The sequence below is a fragment of the Etheostoma spectabile genome, unplaced genomic scaffold, assembly GCF_008692095.1.
Source record: "Etheostoma spectabile isolate EspeVRDwgs_2016 unplaced genomic scaffold, UIUC_Espe_1.0 scaffold00009619, whole genome shotgun sequence".
Lineage (NCBI taxonomy): Eukaryota > Metazoa > Chordata > Actinopteri > Perciformes > Percidae > Etheostoma > Etheostoma spectabile.
Genome location: NW_022603727.1, coordinates 1 through 16,706, shown reverse-complemented (window position 1 = coordinate 16,706; position 16,706 = coordinate 1). Strand labels below are relative to the sequence as shown.

Below are 16,706 nucleotides of genomic sequence, written 5' to 3'. Positions count from 1 at the left end.
GGCCCCCAGCATCACCCTGGCCCCCAGCATCACCCTGGCCCCCAGCACCACACCCTGGCCTCCAGCATCACCCTGGCCTCCAGCACCACCCTGGCCTCCAGCACCACCCAGGCCTCCAGCACCACCCTGGCCCCAGCACCACAGTGAAGAATCTTGGAGTCATCTTTGATCAGGACATGTCCTTTCCTTTCATTCCATTTAAAGCAAATTTCAAGATCGCCTTTTTTCACCTACGTAATATGCAAAAATCAGGAATATCCTGTCTAAAAATGATGCAGAAAAATAGTCCATGCATTTGTTACTTCTAGTTTGGATTACTGCAATTCTCTGTTATCAGGCTGCTCGGAAAAATCCATAAAGACTCTACAGCTGATCCAGAATGCTGCGGCACGTGTTCTGACGGGAACCGGAAAGAGATCCGTTTCTTGCCTTTTTAGCTTCTCTGCATTGGCTTCCTGTCAAATTTAGAATAGAATTTAAAATCCTTCTTCTCACCTACAAAGCTCTTCATGGTCAGGCTCCATCTTATCTTAAAGAGCTCATAGTACCTTACAAACCCTGCGAGAGACTACGCTCCCAGAATGCAGGTTTACTGGTGGTTCCTAGAGTCTCTAAAAATAGAACGGGAGCCAGAGCGTCAGCTATCAGCTCCTCTCCTGTGGAACCAGGTTCCGGTCTGGGTCCGGGAGGCAGACACCGTCTCCACATTTAAGAGTAGGCTTAAGACTTTCCTTTTTGTCAAGCTTATAGTTAGGGCATAGAATCGAATGTTTGTTAGGGAGTAGTAGTTAGTCACATAGTTTCATATAATAGAACTAAAGGGAGACTTGGCATACAGCCCGATCCGGTTGGGGAGAGTTCTGGCCCGGCCGGGCTGGAGCTCTCTTACCTCCTCGTCTCTTGGTTTTGTTGTAATAGTTTTAGACAGCTGGGGACTTATTTTTGATACACTGAGCTCCTCTCTCTCTATCTTTCCATTTTTCATTATGTGCATCCATGTCCCAGAAATGCGTGTTACTAACCTAGTTGCAACCTAGTTGCTAACCTAGTTACTAACCTAGTTACTAACCTGGTTACTAACCTAGTTACTAACCTAGTTACTAACCTAGTTACTAACCTAGCTACTAACCTAGCTCTGGGGAGTCCTTATGTTCTTTTTTTCCCCAGCATGTTCCCTTGGATCCTAAGGCTCCGAAATCAGGGTAGCAGCTATCGCCATGGTTCCGCTACACGTTCTGTGATGCCATGTTCAACTGCTACACTGTGGGTGCCCTGCTACGTCCTGCTACGTCCTGCTACGTCCTGCTACGTCCTGCTACGTCCTGCTACGTCCTGCTACGTCCTGCTGCGTCCTGCTGCGTCCTACTACATCCTGCTACGTCCTGCTACGTCCTGCTGCGTCCTACTCATCCTGCTACGTCCTGCTGCGTCCTGCTGCGTCTGCTACGTCCTGCTACGTCCTGCTACGTCCTGCTGCGTCCTGCTACGTCCGCTACGTCCTGCTACGTCCTGCTGTGCCTTGTAATGCTGCACAGCGTCCTGCTATGCCATGAACTACTACAAAGAACTGCTACAAACTACTAATCTTTTCTATTTTGTTATTGCCACTCTTCATTCTAACCCCACCGGCCCGTCAGACACCGCCTACCAAGAGCCTGGGTCTGGGGCCTGGGTCTGGGTCTGGGTCTGGGCCTGGGTCTGGGTCTGGGTCTGGGTCTGACCGAGGTTTCTGCCTAAAAGGAAGTTTTTCCTCGCCACTGTGGCCCTGTTGCTGCTCTGGAGGAGACTACTAGAACTGTTGGGTCCTTGTAAATTCCGGAGTGTGGTCTATCTGTAAAGTGTCTTGAGATAATTCTTGTTAGAATTGATACTATAAATAAATTGAAATTGAAATTGAAAACATTAGCGGGAGACAAAACACAACACACATGGTGAGGAGAAAACACACATAGCGAGGAGAAAACACAACACACATAGCGAGGAGAAAACACAACACACATAGCGAGGAGAAAACACAACACACATAGCGAGGAAAACACAACACACATAGCGAGGGAAAACACAACACACATAGTGAGAGAAAACACAACACACATAGCGAGGAGAAAACACAACACACATAGCGAGGAGAAAACACACACACATAGCGAGGAGAAAACACACATAGTGAGGAGAAAACTCAACACACATAGTGAGGAGAAAACACACATAGTGAGGAGAAACTCACCACCATAGTGAGGAGAAAACACAACACACATAGTGAGGAGAAAACACACATAGTGAGGAGAAAACACACATAGTGAGGAGAAAACACAACACACATAGTGAGGAGAAAACACAACACACATAGTGAGGAGAAAACACAACACACATGGTGAGGAGAAAACACAACACACATGGTGAGGAGAAAACACACATAGTGAGGAGAAAACACACATAGTGAGGAGAAAACACAACACACATGGTGAGGAGAAAACACACATAGTGAGGAGAAAACACACATAGTGAGGAGAAAACACAACACACATAAAGAGGAGAAAACACACATAGTGAGGAGAAAACACAACACACATAGTGAGGAGAGAACACAACACACATAGTGAGGAGAAACACAACACACATAGTGAGGAGAAACACACATAGTGAGGAGAAAACACAACACACATAGTGAGAGAAAACACAACACACATAGGAGGAAAACACACATAGTGAGGAGAAAACACACATAGTGAGGAGAAACACAACACACATGATAAGGAGAAAAACACACACACATAGTGAGGAGAAACATAACACACATAGTGAGGAGAAAACACAACACACATAGTGAGGAGAAACACACATAGTGAGGAGAAAAACACACATAGTGAGGAGAAAACACAACACACATAGTGAGGAGAAACACACATAGTGAGGAAAAAACACAACACACATAGTGAGGAGAAAACGCACACACATAGTGAGGAGAAAACAACAACACACATAGTGAGGAGAAAACACCATAGTGAGGAGAAAACACACATAGTGAGGAAAACACACATAGTGAGGAGAAAACACATAGTGAGGAGAAACACAACACACATAAAGAGAGAAAACACACATAGTGAGGAGAAAACACAACACACATAGTGAGGAGAAACGCAACACACATAGTGAGGAGAAAACGCATCACACATAGTGAGAGAAAAACACATAGTGAGGAGAAACACATAGTGAGGAGAAAACACAACACACATAAAGAGGAGAAAACACACATAGTGAGGAGAAAAACACAACACACATAGTGAGGAGAAAACGCAACACACATAGTGATGAGAAAACACAACCACATAGTGAGGAGAAACACACATAATAGGAGAAAACATACATAGTGAGGAGAAAACACACATAGTGAGGAGAAAACACACATAGTGAGGAAAAACGCAACACACATAGTGAGGAGAAAACGCAACACACATAGTGAGGAGAAAACACACATAGTGAGGAGAAAACACACATAGTGAGGAGAAAACACAACACACATAGTGAGGAGAAAACACACATAGCGAGGAGAAAACACACATAGCGAGGAGAAAACACAACACACATGGTGAGGAGAAAACACACATGGTGAGGAGAAAACACAACACACATAGTGAGGAGAAAACACACATGGTGAGTGTGTATCTGATGAGCAGGTGTGTAGATGTGTGTGAGTGTGTATCTGATGAGCAGGTGTGTAGATGTGTGTGAGTGTGTATCTGATGAGCAGGTGTGTAGATGTGTGTGAGTGTGTATCTGATGAGCAGGTGTGTAGATGTGTGTGAGTGTGTATCTGATGAGCATGTGTGTAGATGTGTGTGAGTGTGTATCTGATGAGCAGGTGTGTAGATGTGTGTGAGTGTGTATCTGATGAGCAGTGTGTAGATGTGTGTGAGTGTGTATCTGATGAGCAGGTGTGTAGATGTGTGTGAGTGTGTATCTGATGAGCAGGTGTGTAGATGTGTGTGAGTGTGTATCTGATGAGCAGGTGTGTAGATGTGTGTGAGTGTGTATCTGATGAGCAGGTGTGTAGATGTGTGTGAGTGTGTATCTGATGAGCAGGTGTGTAGATGTGTGTGAGTGTGTATCTGATGAGCAGGTGTGTAGATGTGTGTGAGTGTGTATCTGATGAGCAGGTGTGTAGATGTGTGTGAGTGTGTATCTGATGAGCAGGTGTGTAGATGTGTGTGAGTGTGTATCTGATGAGCAGGTGTGTAGATGTGTGTGTGAGTGTGTATCTGATGAGCAGCCCCGGCCACAGTGAATGAATGTGTGTGAATGGTGAATGTTTCCTGTAGATTTAAAAGCTTTTTATAAATACAGCACATTTACATTTACATGTTGTCCTCATGTTGTCCTCATGTTGTCCTCATGTTGTCCTCGTGTTGTCCTCATGTTGTCTTCATGTTGTTCTCATGTTGTCTTCATGTTGCCCTCATGTTGTCCTCATGTTGTCCTCATGTTGTCCTCATGTCGTCTTCATGTTGTCCTCATGTTGTCCTCATGTTGTCCTCATGTTGCCTTCATGTTGTCCTCTTGTTTTCTTCATGTTGTCCTCATGTTGTCCTCATGTTGATCTCATGTTGTCTTCATGTTGTCCTCATGTTGTCCTCATGTTGTCTTCATGTTGTCCTCATGTTGTCTTCATGTTGTCCTCATGTTGTCTTCATGTTGTCCCCATGTTGTCCTCATGTTGTCTTCATGTTGTCCTCATGTTGTCCTCATGTTGTCCTCATGTTGTCCTCATGTTGTCTTCATGTTGTCCTCATGTTGTCTTCATGTTGTCCTCATGTTGTCTTCATGTTGTCCTCATGTTGTCCTCATGTTGTCCTCATGTTGTCCTCATGTTGTCCTCATGTTGTCCTCATGTTGTCCTCATGTTGTCTTCATGTTGTCCTCATGTTGTCCTCATGTTGTCCTCATGTTGTCCTCATGTTGTCCTCATGTTGTCCTCATGTTGTCTTCATGTTGTCCTCATGTTGTCCTCATGTTGTCCTCATGTTGTCTTCATGTTGTCCTCATGTTGTCCTCATGTTGTCTTCATGTTGTCCCCATGTTGTCCTCATGTTGTCTTCATGTTGTCCCCATGTTGTCCTCATGTTGTCCTCATGTTGTCCTCATGTTGTCCTCTTGTTGTCTTCATGTTGTCCTCATGTTGTCCTCATGTTGTCCTCATGTTGTCTTCATGTTGTCCTCATGTTGTCCTCATGTTGTCCTCATGTTGTCTTCATGTTGTCCTCATGTTGTCCTCATGTTGTCTTCATGTTGTCCTCATGTTGTCCTCATGTTGTCCTCATGTTGTCTTCATGTTGTCCTCCTGTTGTCTTCATGTTGTCCCCATGTTGTCCTCCTGTTGTCTTCATGTTGTCCCCATGTTGTCTAGATCTAATATGTAAATTACAGAGCGGTCTAGACCCGCTCTATCTGTAAACTGTCTCAATATGTCATATCATTAAATTAATTGTGGACTTTTGTCATGTTGTGGTGATTTTTCAGTGTGTAACAAAGGGAAAACACAAGCACGGCTCAACATAACAACAGATCATAATAACAGACATTAATGCACATGTTGTGAAGTTTAATTCTAGACAATAACAGAAGTCTTCCAGCACAAAATCTGTCAAACGTTGGACATCAAACTGCAGAGAAGTGCTTCCTTCCCCGTTGAATGAGATCCTGCAACGTGTCCCCGTTAGTTCAGAGGAATCTGCTTTCATCAGGTTGGGTTTGTTGTTGGTGTGTACAGACTTCCACACACACTGCACCATCTCTTCACTGCTCTGGTAGCTTAGCAACAGTTGCTGTGCTCGGGAGGGGTGTGCCAGCCCCACACACACACACAACACACACACACACACACACACACACACACACACACACACACACGCAGCATTATATACAGCAGGTTGGGCAGATGATGAAGAGCAGGAGTGGAGCTGTGGGGGCAGGAAGGTTTTCACACAGAAAACAAGAATCTCTCTGGGACGAGGACAGTGTTGGAATGTCACAAATTACATTTAGTACTTCCATTCATATACTACTAATACTACTACCTAATACTACTACCTAATACTACTACCTAATACTACTACCGTATATTTCTACTGTACTGCAGTCCAGAGGGGAGTACTGTTCTCTTTCCACCACTGCATCCACCTGACTGTGACTCTCTGGTGAAAATGAACCAGGGTTTCAGAAGTGGACACCAAGATGTCTCCGGTCCCTCTACACTCAGAGACCTGGAGCCCAACGTGGTCCTGGATCCTCCGTGTGAACCGGGTCATTGTGCCGCTGCGTCCAGGCTCCTGGATTCGCATCGTAAAACATGCACGTGGCTGGTGGATCTGCAGCCATGAAAGCACCGGCTCCCCATTGGACGGCAGGTAGGACGGGGACATTAACTCGCCCTCGGCTGGGGGAGAGAGAGACATGGTAATAGTCAGAGTTTGGCTGCGTCTCTGGAGGCTTTTCGTCCTCTTTTAGTCCTCTTTTAGTCCTCTTTTAATCCTCTTTTCGTCCTCTTTTCGTCCTCTTTTAGTCCTCTTTTAATCCTCTTTTTGTCCTCTTTTCGTCCTCTTTTCGTCCTCTTTTCGTCCTCTTTTAGTCCTCTTTTCGTCCTCTTTTCGTCCTCTTTTCGTCCTCTTTTAGTCCTCTTTTCCTACTCTTTTCCTCCTCTTTTCCTCCTCTTTCCTCCTCTTTTCCTCCTCTTTTCCTCCTCTTTTCCTCCTCTTTCCTCCTCTTTTCCTCCTCTTTTCCTCCTCTTTCCTCCTCTTTCCTCCTCTTTCCGTCCTCTGTCCTCTGACACATGCCTGCTGAGGGACCCCTGAAGGACAGAAGACGGGTGAGACTCCTGACGGACAAACTCAGATTGAAACGCTGAGAGAGCCAATCACGACTCTGGATCTGGAAAATCAGACTCAAATACACAAATACACAAATACACAGTATACACAAATACACAGTATACACAAATACACAGAATACACAAATACACATATACACCAATACACAAATACACAGTATACACAAATACACATATACACCAATACACAGAATACGCAAATACACAGTGTACACATATACACATATACACACATATACACATATACACATATACACATATACACAAATACACATATACACATATACACATATACACACATATACACAAATACACATATACACATATACACATATACACATATACACAATACACATATACACAAATACACAAATACACATATACACCAATACACCAATACACAAATACACATATACACCAATACACAAATACACAAATACACAATATACACAAATACACATATACACAAATACACAAATACACAATATACACAAATACACAGAATACACAAATACACAAATACACAAATACACAGTATACACAAATACACATATACACAAATACACATATACACATATACACAGTGTACACATATACACATATACACATATACACAGTGTACACATATACACATATACACATATACACATATATACAAATACACAAATACACAGTATACACAAATACACAGTATACACAAATACACATATACACCAATACACAATACACAAATACACATATACACATATACACATATACAAAGTGTACACATATACACATATACACATATACACAAATACACAAATACACAGTATACACAAATACACAGTATACACAAATACACATATACACCAATACACAAATACACAAATACACATATACACATATACACATATACACAGTGTACACAGTGTACACATATACACATATACACATATACACAAATACACAGTGTACACATATACACATATACACATATACACATATACACAAATACACAGTGTACACATATACGCAAATACACAGTGTACACATATACACATATACACATATACACATATACACAATACACAGTGTACACATATACACATATACACGTATACACACATATACACATATACACATATACACAGTGTACACAAATACACATATATACACATACACATATACACAAATACACAAATACACAGTATACACAAATACACATATACACAAATACACATATACACATATACACATGTACACAAATACACATATACACAAATACGCATATACACAAATACGCATATACACAAATACACATATACACAAATACGCATATACACAAATACACATATACACATATACACATATACACAAATACACATATACACAAATACACATATACACATATACACAAATACACATATACACAAATACACATATACACATATACACAAATACACAGAATACACAAATACACAGTGTACACATATACTGATATATTATATACATGTGTGTGTATGTATGTGTATGTGTATGTGTGTATATACAGTATATATACTATACATATGTCTCTGTGCATGTGTGTGTGTGTGTATATTTGTGTGTGTGTACATACATCTGTACAGTATGTGTGTGTGTACATACATCTGTACAGTATGTGTACATGTGTACATGTGTCTCTGTGTATGTGTGAGTGTGTATTTGTGTGTGTGTACATACATCTGTACAGTATGTGTGTGTGTACATACATCTGTACAGTATGTGTACATGTGTCTCTGTGTCTCTGTGTATGTGTGAGTGTGTATTTGTGTGTATTTGTGTGTATTTTCTACTTCTCCAGCCTCCAGTAGCTGTGTACCGAGACGGCGTCCTAACATCCACCCTTCCATAATAACGGGCCGTGTGTTGTGGTGTTTTGTTGACTACTGCAGAAAATTAAACGTTATTAAAGATTTATAACACACGGACAAATCGTTGTATGTGATTTTATGACAGCCCCACGTGTGTGTTCGTCCAATCACGTGCAGCCATTGCAGTTGTAGGCGGGTGCAGCCTGTGTTTTCGGTGCTTGTCATTGGCCAAAGTCAAGAGAAACTGGTAACTGCGTGTGGCTAGCATGCAATGCTGGAAGCAGGGTGAATGTGTCCCCCAGAGTACCCCTAGGGGGACACGCACCCCTGCAGTCCTCCAGAGTACCCCTAGGGGGACACGCACCCCTGCAGTCCTCCAGAGTACCCCTAGGGGGACACGCACCCCTGCAGTCCCCCAGAGTACCCCTAGGGGACACGCACCCCTGCCGTCCTCCCGAGTACCCCTAGGGGGACACGCACCCCTGCAGTCCTCCAGAGTACCCTTACGGGGACACGCACCCCTGCAGTCCTCCAGAGTACCCCTAGGGGGACACGCACCCCTGCAGTCCTCCAGAGTACCCTTAGGGGACACGCACCCCTGCAGTCCTCCAGAGTACCCCTAGGGGGACACGCACCCCTGCAGTCCTCCAGAGTACCCTTAGGGGACACGCACCCCTGCAGTCCTCCAGAGTACCCCTAGGGGGACACGCACCCCTGCAGTCCTCCAGAGTACCCTTACGGGGACAACGCACCCCCCTGCCGTCCTCCAGAGTACCCTTACGGGGACACGCACCCCCTGCCGTCCTCCAGAGTACCCTAGGGGGACACGCACCCCTGCAGTCCTCCAGAGTACCCTTACGGGGACACGCACCCCCCTGCCGTCCTCCAGAGTACCCCTAAGGGGACACGCACCCCTGCAGTCCTCCAGAGTACCCCTAGGGGACACGCACCCCTGCGGTCCTCCAGAGTACCCCTAGGGGGACACGCACCCCCCTGCCGTCCTCCAGAGTACCCCTAGGGGGACACGCACCCCTGTGGTCCTCTAGAGTACCCTTAGGGGACACGCACCCCCCTGCCGTCCTCCAGAGTACCCTTAGGGGGACACGCACCCCCCTGCCGTCCTCCAGAGTACCCCTAGGGGGACACGCACCCCTGCAGTCCTCCAGAGTACCCTTACGGGGACACGCACCCCCCTGCCGTCCTCCAGAGTACCCCTAGGGGGACACACACCCCCCTGCCGTCCTCCAGAGTACCCCTAGGGGACACGCACCCCTGCCGTCCTGCAGAGTACCCCTAGGGGGACACGCACCCCTGCGGTCCTCTAGAGTACCCTTAGGGGACACGCACCCCCCTGCCGTCCTCCAGAGTACCCTTAGGGGGACACGCACCCCCTGCAGTCCTCCAGTGTATCCCTAGGGGGACAAGCACCCCTGCGGTCCTCCAGAGTACCCCTAGGGGGACACGTACCCCTGCAGTCCTCCAGAGTACCCCTGCAGTCCTCCAGTGTATCCCTAGGGGACAAGCACCCCTGCAGTCCTCCAGAGTACCCTAGGGGGACAAGTACCCCTGCAGTCCTCCAGAGTACCCCTGCGGTCCTCCAGAGTACCCCTAGGGGGACACGTACCCCTGCAGTCCTCCAGAGTACCCCTAGGGGGACACGTTCCAACATTTGAGAAACACTGATCTATTATTATCAGGTGAGTTCTGCAGTTGTAAGAAGTTTTTAAATATGTCTCAGTGAGTGAGTCACAATGCGGGACCACGTTAGAGGGGGGGCGGGAGACGCTGCAAAGGCGGGATTACATTACCTGTCATGTTGTGATGTCGTGGTTGTGATGTCGTGGTTGTGATGTCGTGGTTGTGATGTCGTGGTTGTGATGTCGTGGTTGTGATGTCGTGGTTGTGATGTCGTGGTTGTGATGTCGTGGTTGTGATGTCATGATTGTGATGTCATGGTTGTGCATGCCCATATATGGAATCCTTGACTTCCGTAATTGAGCAAAAACGTGATGAATTATGGACATAAAGTGGATAAATCTTGGATGTAACAGTTCGGATTTAAAGCCCAACGACCCCGAAAGAGGCTGAAGTTCCAGGCAGGATAGAAAACCACCTGTAGAGGCTAGAAAGACCCGTAAGAGACCTCCGTAACCGCTAACTCGTTAGCTTTTAGCCGCAACTTTTGGTGAGTCTCTAGCTTGTATGTTGTAACATTGTAAGATGTAATATTAAATGATTAGACTCTGAATCAGAGGTGCCGTTTTTACTCGTGGGCGAGTGTCTCGGTCTCAGAGGGTTAAACCTGCAACCTAATAAAATGGAACTGAACTAACGATAACTGTGTGTCTTCTTACTGGAACCACTGACCGGTAGGGGACGGGTGGTGAGCAAACCCACCTCGTCCCACCCTGGTTCCCTCTTATTGCTATATGGTCCTGTTTCTCCTCTCATGTCCTGCTTTACTTCCGGATTTCTGTCTTTTCTCCCAATCTGTAATTGTCTGCCCCGTCCTGATGAGTCTCACCTGTCCTCTGGTCACCTGTCCCTCGTTACCTCGAGAGTTTTGTCCCGGTGGTTTCTGGATTTTGAACCTTCCTGCTGGAGGAATCCTTCGGGTCAAAGCTGCTCTTCTTTATTAGACCTTTGAAACCTGTCCTGTGCCTCCTCTCTCCACCTGCTCTTTCGTTCCCAGCCAGCGGTCACACAAACCCTGGCAACTGCCGGTAAAACAAGACAAACACACTTCCACAGGGTGGAGAAAATGAAGGGCGAGAAGAAAGACAGGGTCGGCAGGACAGAAAGAGGAGCGGAGGAGGGCGAGCTGCAGGAGCGCTGCCCTCTGCGGCCGGCGTTCTGCACCGTCAGCGGGACACGCTGAGAATGAAAGCAGCGTTTACTCCCAGGAAAACAGGAATGAAAGAGGGAGGAAAGCAAAAAAAAAAAAGAGAGGAGATGGAGGGCTTTTCAGAGAAGGAAAAGAGCCACAGGGTGACGGAGACGGAGGGGAGAGACGTGAGGAGCAGAGGACGGGAGGGAACATGAAGAGAACGAGGAAATAAAAGGAATCTGACAAGTGATGCACGAAGACGGACGTGAACCGAGATTTCACACATCACGCCGAGTAATGGCCGACGAAGTGAAAGGAAGACGGACGGGTGTGAGAGACGCAGATCAAAGCCTCCTCTTCTTCTTTTTGTTATTTTTAATGAAAAGCTTTCGCAACGCCCAGAAACTTTAACGTCATGTTTCACAGCATCGGGGGGTAAACACACCGAGGTCTCAGAGACTTATCAGCAGCAGCAGCAGAGACCCCGTCGGCACACGCTTGGTAACAAAGACGAGTCCTTCTGCTGCGAAATACTGCAACAATAAGAGTACTGCATTCAGGTCCAAACAGAGTATTCTCAGCAGGGTTGAGTGAGGGATCATGAAGGAGGTCGTCGTGGTGAATATGGTCTGGCATTGCCAGGCCAAATGGGATTAGGACAACGCACGTGGATCAACATCTCTGTAGGTGTGCCATGTTAGCCAGTCAGACATAACTGTAGTCCTAGTTACCCAGCATGCACTTCTTATGGTGGGAGGAAACTGGAGCACCCATATGAAACCCAGGCAAACACGGGGGAACATGCGACCTCACACAGCCACCTTTTTCTCACCTTTTCATCGCCTTTTTATTGCCTTTTTTGTCGCCTTTTAATCACCTATTTGTTGCCTATGGTTACCTGGTCCTCAGATCTCTGCAGGTAAATCCAGACAGCTAGCTAGACTATCTGTCCAATCTGAGGACTATGGTTACCTGGTCCTCAGGTCTCTGCAGGGTAAATCCAGACAGCTAGCTAGACTATCTGTCCAATCTGAGGACTATGGTTACCTGGTCCTCAGGTCTCTGAAGGGTAAATCCAGACAGCTAGCTAGACTATCTGTCCAATCTGAGGACTATGGTTACCTGGTCCTCAGATCTCTGCAGGGTAATCCAGACAGCTAACTAGACTATCTGTCCAATCTGAGGACTATGGTTACCTGGTCTCAGATCTCTGCAGGGTAAATCCAGACAGCTAGCTAGACTATCTGTCCAATCTGAGGACTATGGTTACCTGGTCCTCAGGTCTCTGCAGGGTAAATCCAGACAGCTAGCTAGACTACCTGTCCAATCTGACTAGATGTTTTTTAAGCTCTTGACCACCTTTACATGTGTAGCTGCTTGTGAGAGAGAAACACTTCATTCCACAAATGTCCTCCTCGATGACCCGGTTCACCGTCTCCTCCCGGTCCAGGAAGAGAGAGAGACAGAGAGAGAGAGACAAAGACAGAGAGAGAGAGAGAGAGAGAGAGAGAGAGAGACAGAGAGAGACAGAGAGAGAGAAGAGAGAGAGAGAGAGAGAGAGAGAGAGATAGAGAGAGAGAGACAGAGAGAGAGAGAGAGAGAGAGAGACAGAGAGACAGAGAGGAAGCAGAGAGGAGAGAGAGGAAGCAGAGAGAGACAGAGAGAGATGAAGAGAGAGAGAGAGAGAGACAGAGAGAGACGAGAGAGAGAGCCAGAGAGAGAGAGAGAGAGAAGAGAGAGAGAGAGAGAGAGAGAGAGAGAGAGAGAGAGAGAGAGAGAGAGAGACAGAGGAGAGAGGAGAGACAGAGAGAGAGACAGAGAGAGAGGACAGAGAGACAGAGAGACGAGAGAGACAGAGAGAGAAGAGAGAGAGAGAGAGAGAGAGACGAGAGAGATAGAGACAGAGAGAGAGAGAGAGAGAGAGACAGAGAGAGAGACAGAGAGAGAGAGAGACAGAGAGAGAGACAGAGAGAGAGAGAGGAGAGAGAGAGAGAGAGACAGAGAGAGAAGAGAGAAGATTTAAAGGCAGAACTGACAGAGACGAACATGACGTTGACAAATGAAAAAGTGTCGACCTCAGGAATAATATTTCATAATATTTATAATATTTGTTCCTTCGGCTGCAACACGTTGAGAATGTGAATGAACAAAAAACAGACAAGACTTATAAGATGTCGTGTTTGATGCCAAATCGGTCCTTTTTGTTAAAAACATACTGGGTGAATGAAACCCTCCCTCTCTATTCCTTGTATAGTATCTATTAAACAGTGAACTACAGATGTGGGGGTGGCCCATGATGCTGGGGGCCCCCTCCAGCTGCTGCCAGGGGCGTAGCACCACATCCTGGGCCCTGTAGAAAGCCCTCTTCTATGGGCCCCAGTCCGCCTCTACAGCTACTCATTCTAGCATGTTTTTGAGCCCTCCTCACATGAAGGCCCTGGTAGTCAGGGGTCCCGAGGCGTTCCCAGGCCAGTTGAAGATATAATCCCTCCACCTAGTCCTGGGTCTTCCCCGAGGCCTCCTCCCAGCTGGACGTCCCTCCAACTAGTCCTGGGTCTTCCCCGAGGCCTTCTCCCAGCTGGACGTCCCTCCACCTAGTCCTGGGTCTTCCCCGAGGCCTCCTCCCAGCTGGACGTCCCTCCACCTAGTCCTGGGTCTCCCTCGAGGCCTCTTCCCAGCTGGACGTCCCTCCACCTAGTCCTGGGTCTTCCCCGAGGCCTCCTCCCAGCTGGACGTCCCTCCACCTAGTCCTGGGTCTTCCCCGAGGCCTCCTCCCACTGGACGTCCCTCCACCTAGTCCTGGGTCTTCCCCGAGGCCTCCTCCCGCTGGACGTCCCTCCACCTAGTCCTGGGTCTTCCCCGAGGCCTCTTCCCAGCTGGACGTCCCTCCACCTAGTCCTGGGTCTTCCCCGAGGCCTCCTCCCAGCTGGACGTCCCTCCACCTAGTCCTGGGTCTTCCCCGAGGCCTCCTCCCAGCTGGACGTCCCTAAACCTAGTCATGGGTCTTCCCGAGGCCTCCCTCCCAGCTGGACGTCCCTAAACCTAGTCATGGGTCTTCCCCGAGGCCTTCTCCCAGCTTGACGTGCCTGGACAACCTCCCTAGGGGGGCCCCCTGGAGGCATCCTCACCAGATCCCAGAACCACTTTCAACTGGCTCCTTTCGACGTGAAGGAGCAGCGTCTCTACTCCGACCCCCCACTGATGACGGAGATTCTCACCCGATCTCTGAGGCCCCCCCTCCCGAGTAAACCCCTTTCGGCCGCTTGTACCCTTTTTGGATCCCATGGTCCGATTTATCTTTTCTACCTCTGCCAGTGTTTTCACCAAACCTATGTTTAATAAAACCGGTTTCAGCCGTTTCTTTCCCCAGAGCTCAGCAGACTGAAAACATCTTGAGATGTTCATTACGTCAGAGCTGCTGGTCCTGGTGTTTCCCTTCTGCCGTCACCGCACCATCTGGGAGGTTAATTATTATCTGATGTTACTCCCTAACAGGAAACACAAACTGATCCTGATACCTGAGCTGGGTGCAAGTACTGATCCCAAACCAGTGTGTTATATAGCTTTTACATTACTATCTCTGTAAAAGCAGAAATTATGAATAATTTCTACTAATAGTGAAGATCAGAGGAATGAAAGAGATCAGTTGTATTTATAAAGAGCGTTGGAAGGAATCCAATCCCTCTTTATGGTAATTTGGTTAAAAAGAAACTCATATATCAGATACAGTCATTTTTTAAAAGGGGTCAGATTTGACCCGAAGACACCAGGAGGGTTAAGGTAGATTCTTTAGGGCTTTATTACGTGGTACCAGATCGGTGATAAACTCCAGTTCTTCCTGATGCCGATACCAGTGTTGCAGGCTGTATCGGATGCGTATTTTTAGACCGATCCAGTGAATTTCCAACGCTGCGTCCATCTGGCGGCTGCTCTGTGACGGACGGAGGTTTCTTGGACTAGTCGCAGTCACCAGAACCCACCAGAGTCCACATGGAAGCAGAGCTGCACCCTCGGTGGAAGTGTAGATACGAGCCAATCAGCGTGCAATCTTCTTTAATGTTCTACCTTCATCTCTCCCTGACAGGATAATGAAGCGAACGCCTGACAGTCGGAGATACAATCACCTCCGCCTGACGGAGGAAGCACCCACACGCCGGGGAGGCAAAGTTCAATGGAAGTAGTTCCCATGATGTGAGACGCATTTCACAGACGTTCATTATCCTCTCAAAGGGCGAGGTGATCGGTGAAGGGTTTCTGTTCTCTTCTGTTGTCAAAACTGCTGAAAACCTTTTTTGCGTGCACAGCCATGCATTCCCTTCTTCTTTATCTAGATTCATTTCAGGTTTGTTTCCGATAACGATACATTTTAACGTCTCTGAGCCAACGGGGACTAGCACCAATCATCGTCTCGTTCATCTCAAACGCAGGTTAGAGACTTTCAGAGGTCAACACTTTGACAACCATTAGAGGAGAGCCGGGACAGCAACACCTTCTAATTAAATGTAATTTACAACGTGGTCGCATCACAATTCAATTCAATTTATTTATAGTATCAATTCATAACAAGTTATCTGGAGACCCTTTACAGATAGACCAGGTCTAGACCACACTCCAGAATTTACAAGGACCCAACAGTTCTAGTAGTTTCCTCCAGAGCAGCAACAGGGCCCCAGTGGAGAGGAAAACTTCCTTTTAGGCAGAAACCTTGGTCAGACCCAGACCCAGACCCAGGCCCAGACCCAGACCCAGACCCAGGCCCAGACCCAGACCCAGAACAGACCCAGACCCAGACCAGCCCAGACCCAGACCCAACCCAGACCCGACCCAGACCCAGGTCTTGGTAGCGGTGTCTGACGGGCCGGTTGGGTTAGAATGAAGAGTGGAAATAAAAATAGAAAAATTAGTAGTTTGTAGCAGTCTTTGTAGTAGTTCATGGCATAGCAGGACGCTGTGCAGCATTACAAGGCACAGCAGGACGTAGCAGGACGTAGCTGGACGCAGCAGGACGTAGCAGGACGTAGCAGGACGTAGCAGGACGCAGCAGGACGTAGCAGGACGCAGCAGGACGTAGCAGGACGTAGCAGGGGCGTAGCAGGACGTAGCAGCAGGACGCAGCAGGACGTAGCAGGACGTAGCAGGACGTAGCAGGACGTTGCAGGAC

General features: G+C 47.2%; 1 long non-coding RNA gene across 1 annotated transcript; it reads right to left on the bottom strand.

Moving 5' to 3' along the window:
* Positions 1–9,132: 9,132 nt before the first annotated feature.
* On the bottom strand, positions 9,133–16,173 carry LOC116679167 (uncharacterized). The gene is made up of 4 exons (XR_004329460.1): positions 16,140–16,173; positions 10,386–10,397; positions 9,534–9,711; positions 9,133–9,452 (listed from the first exon to the last, which is right to left on the bottom strand). It is a non-coding gene; the product is annotated as an uncharacterized LOC116679167 (long non-coding RNA).
* Positions 16,174–16,706: the final 533 nt, after the last annotated feature.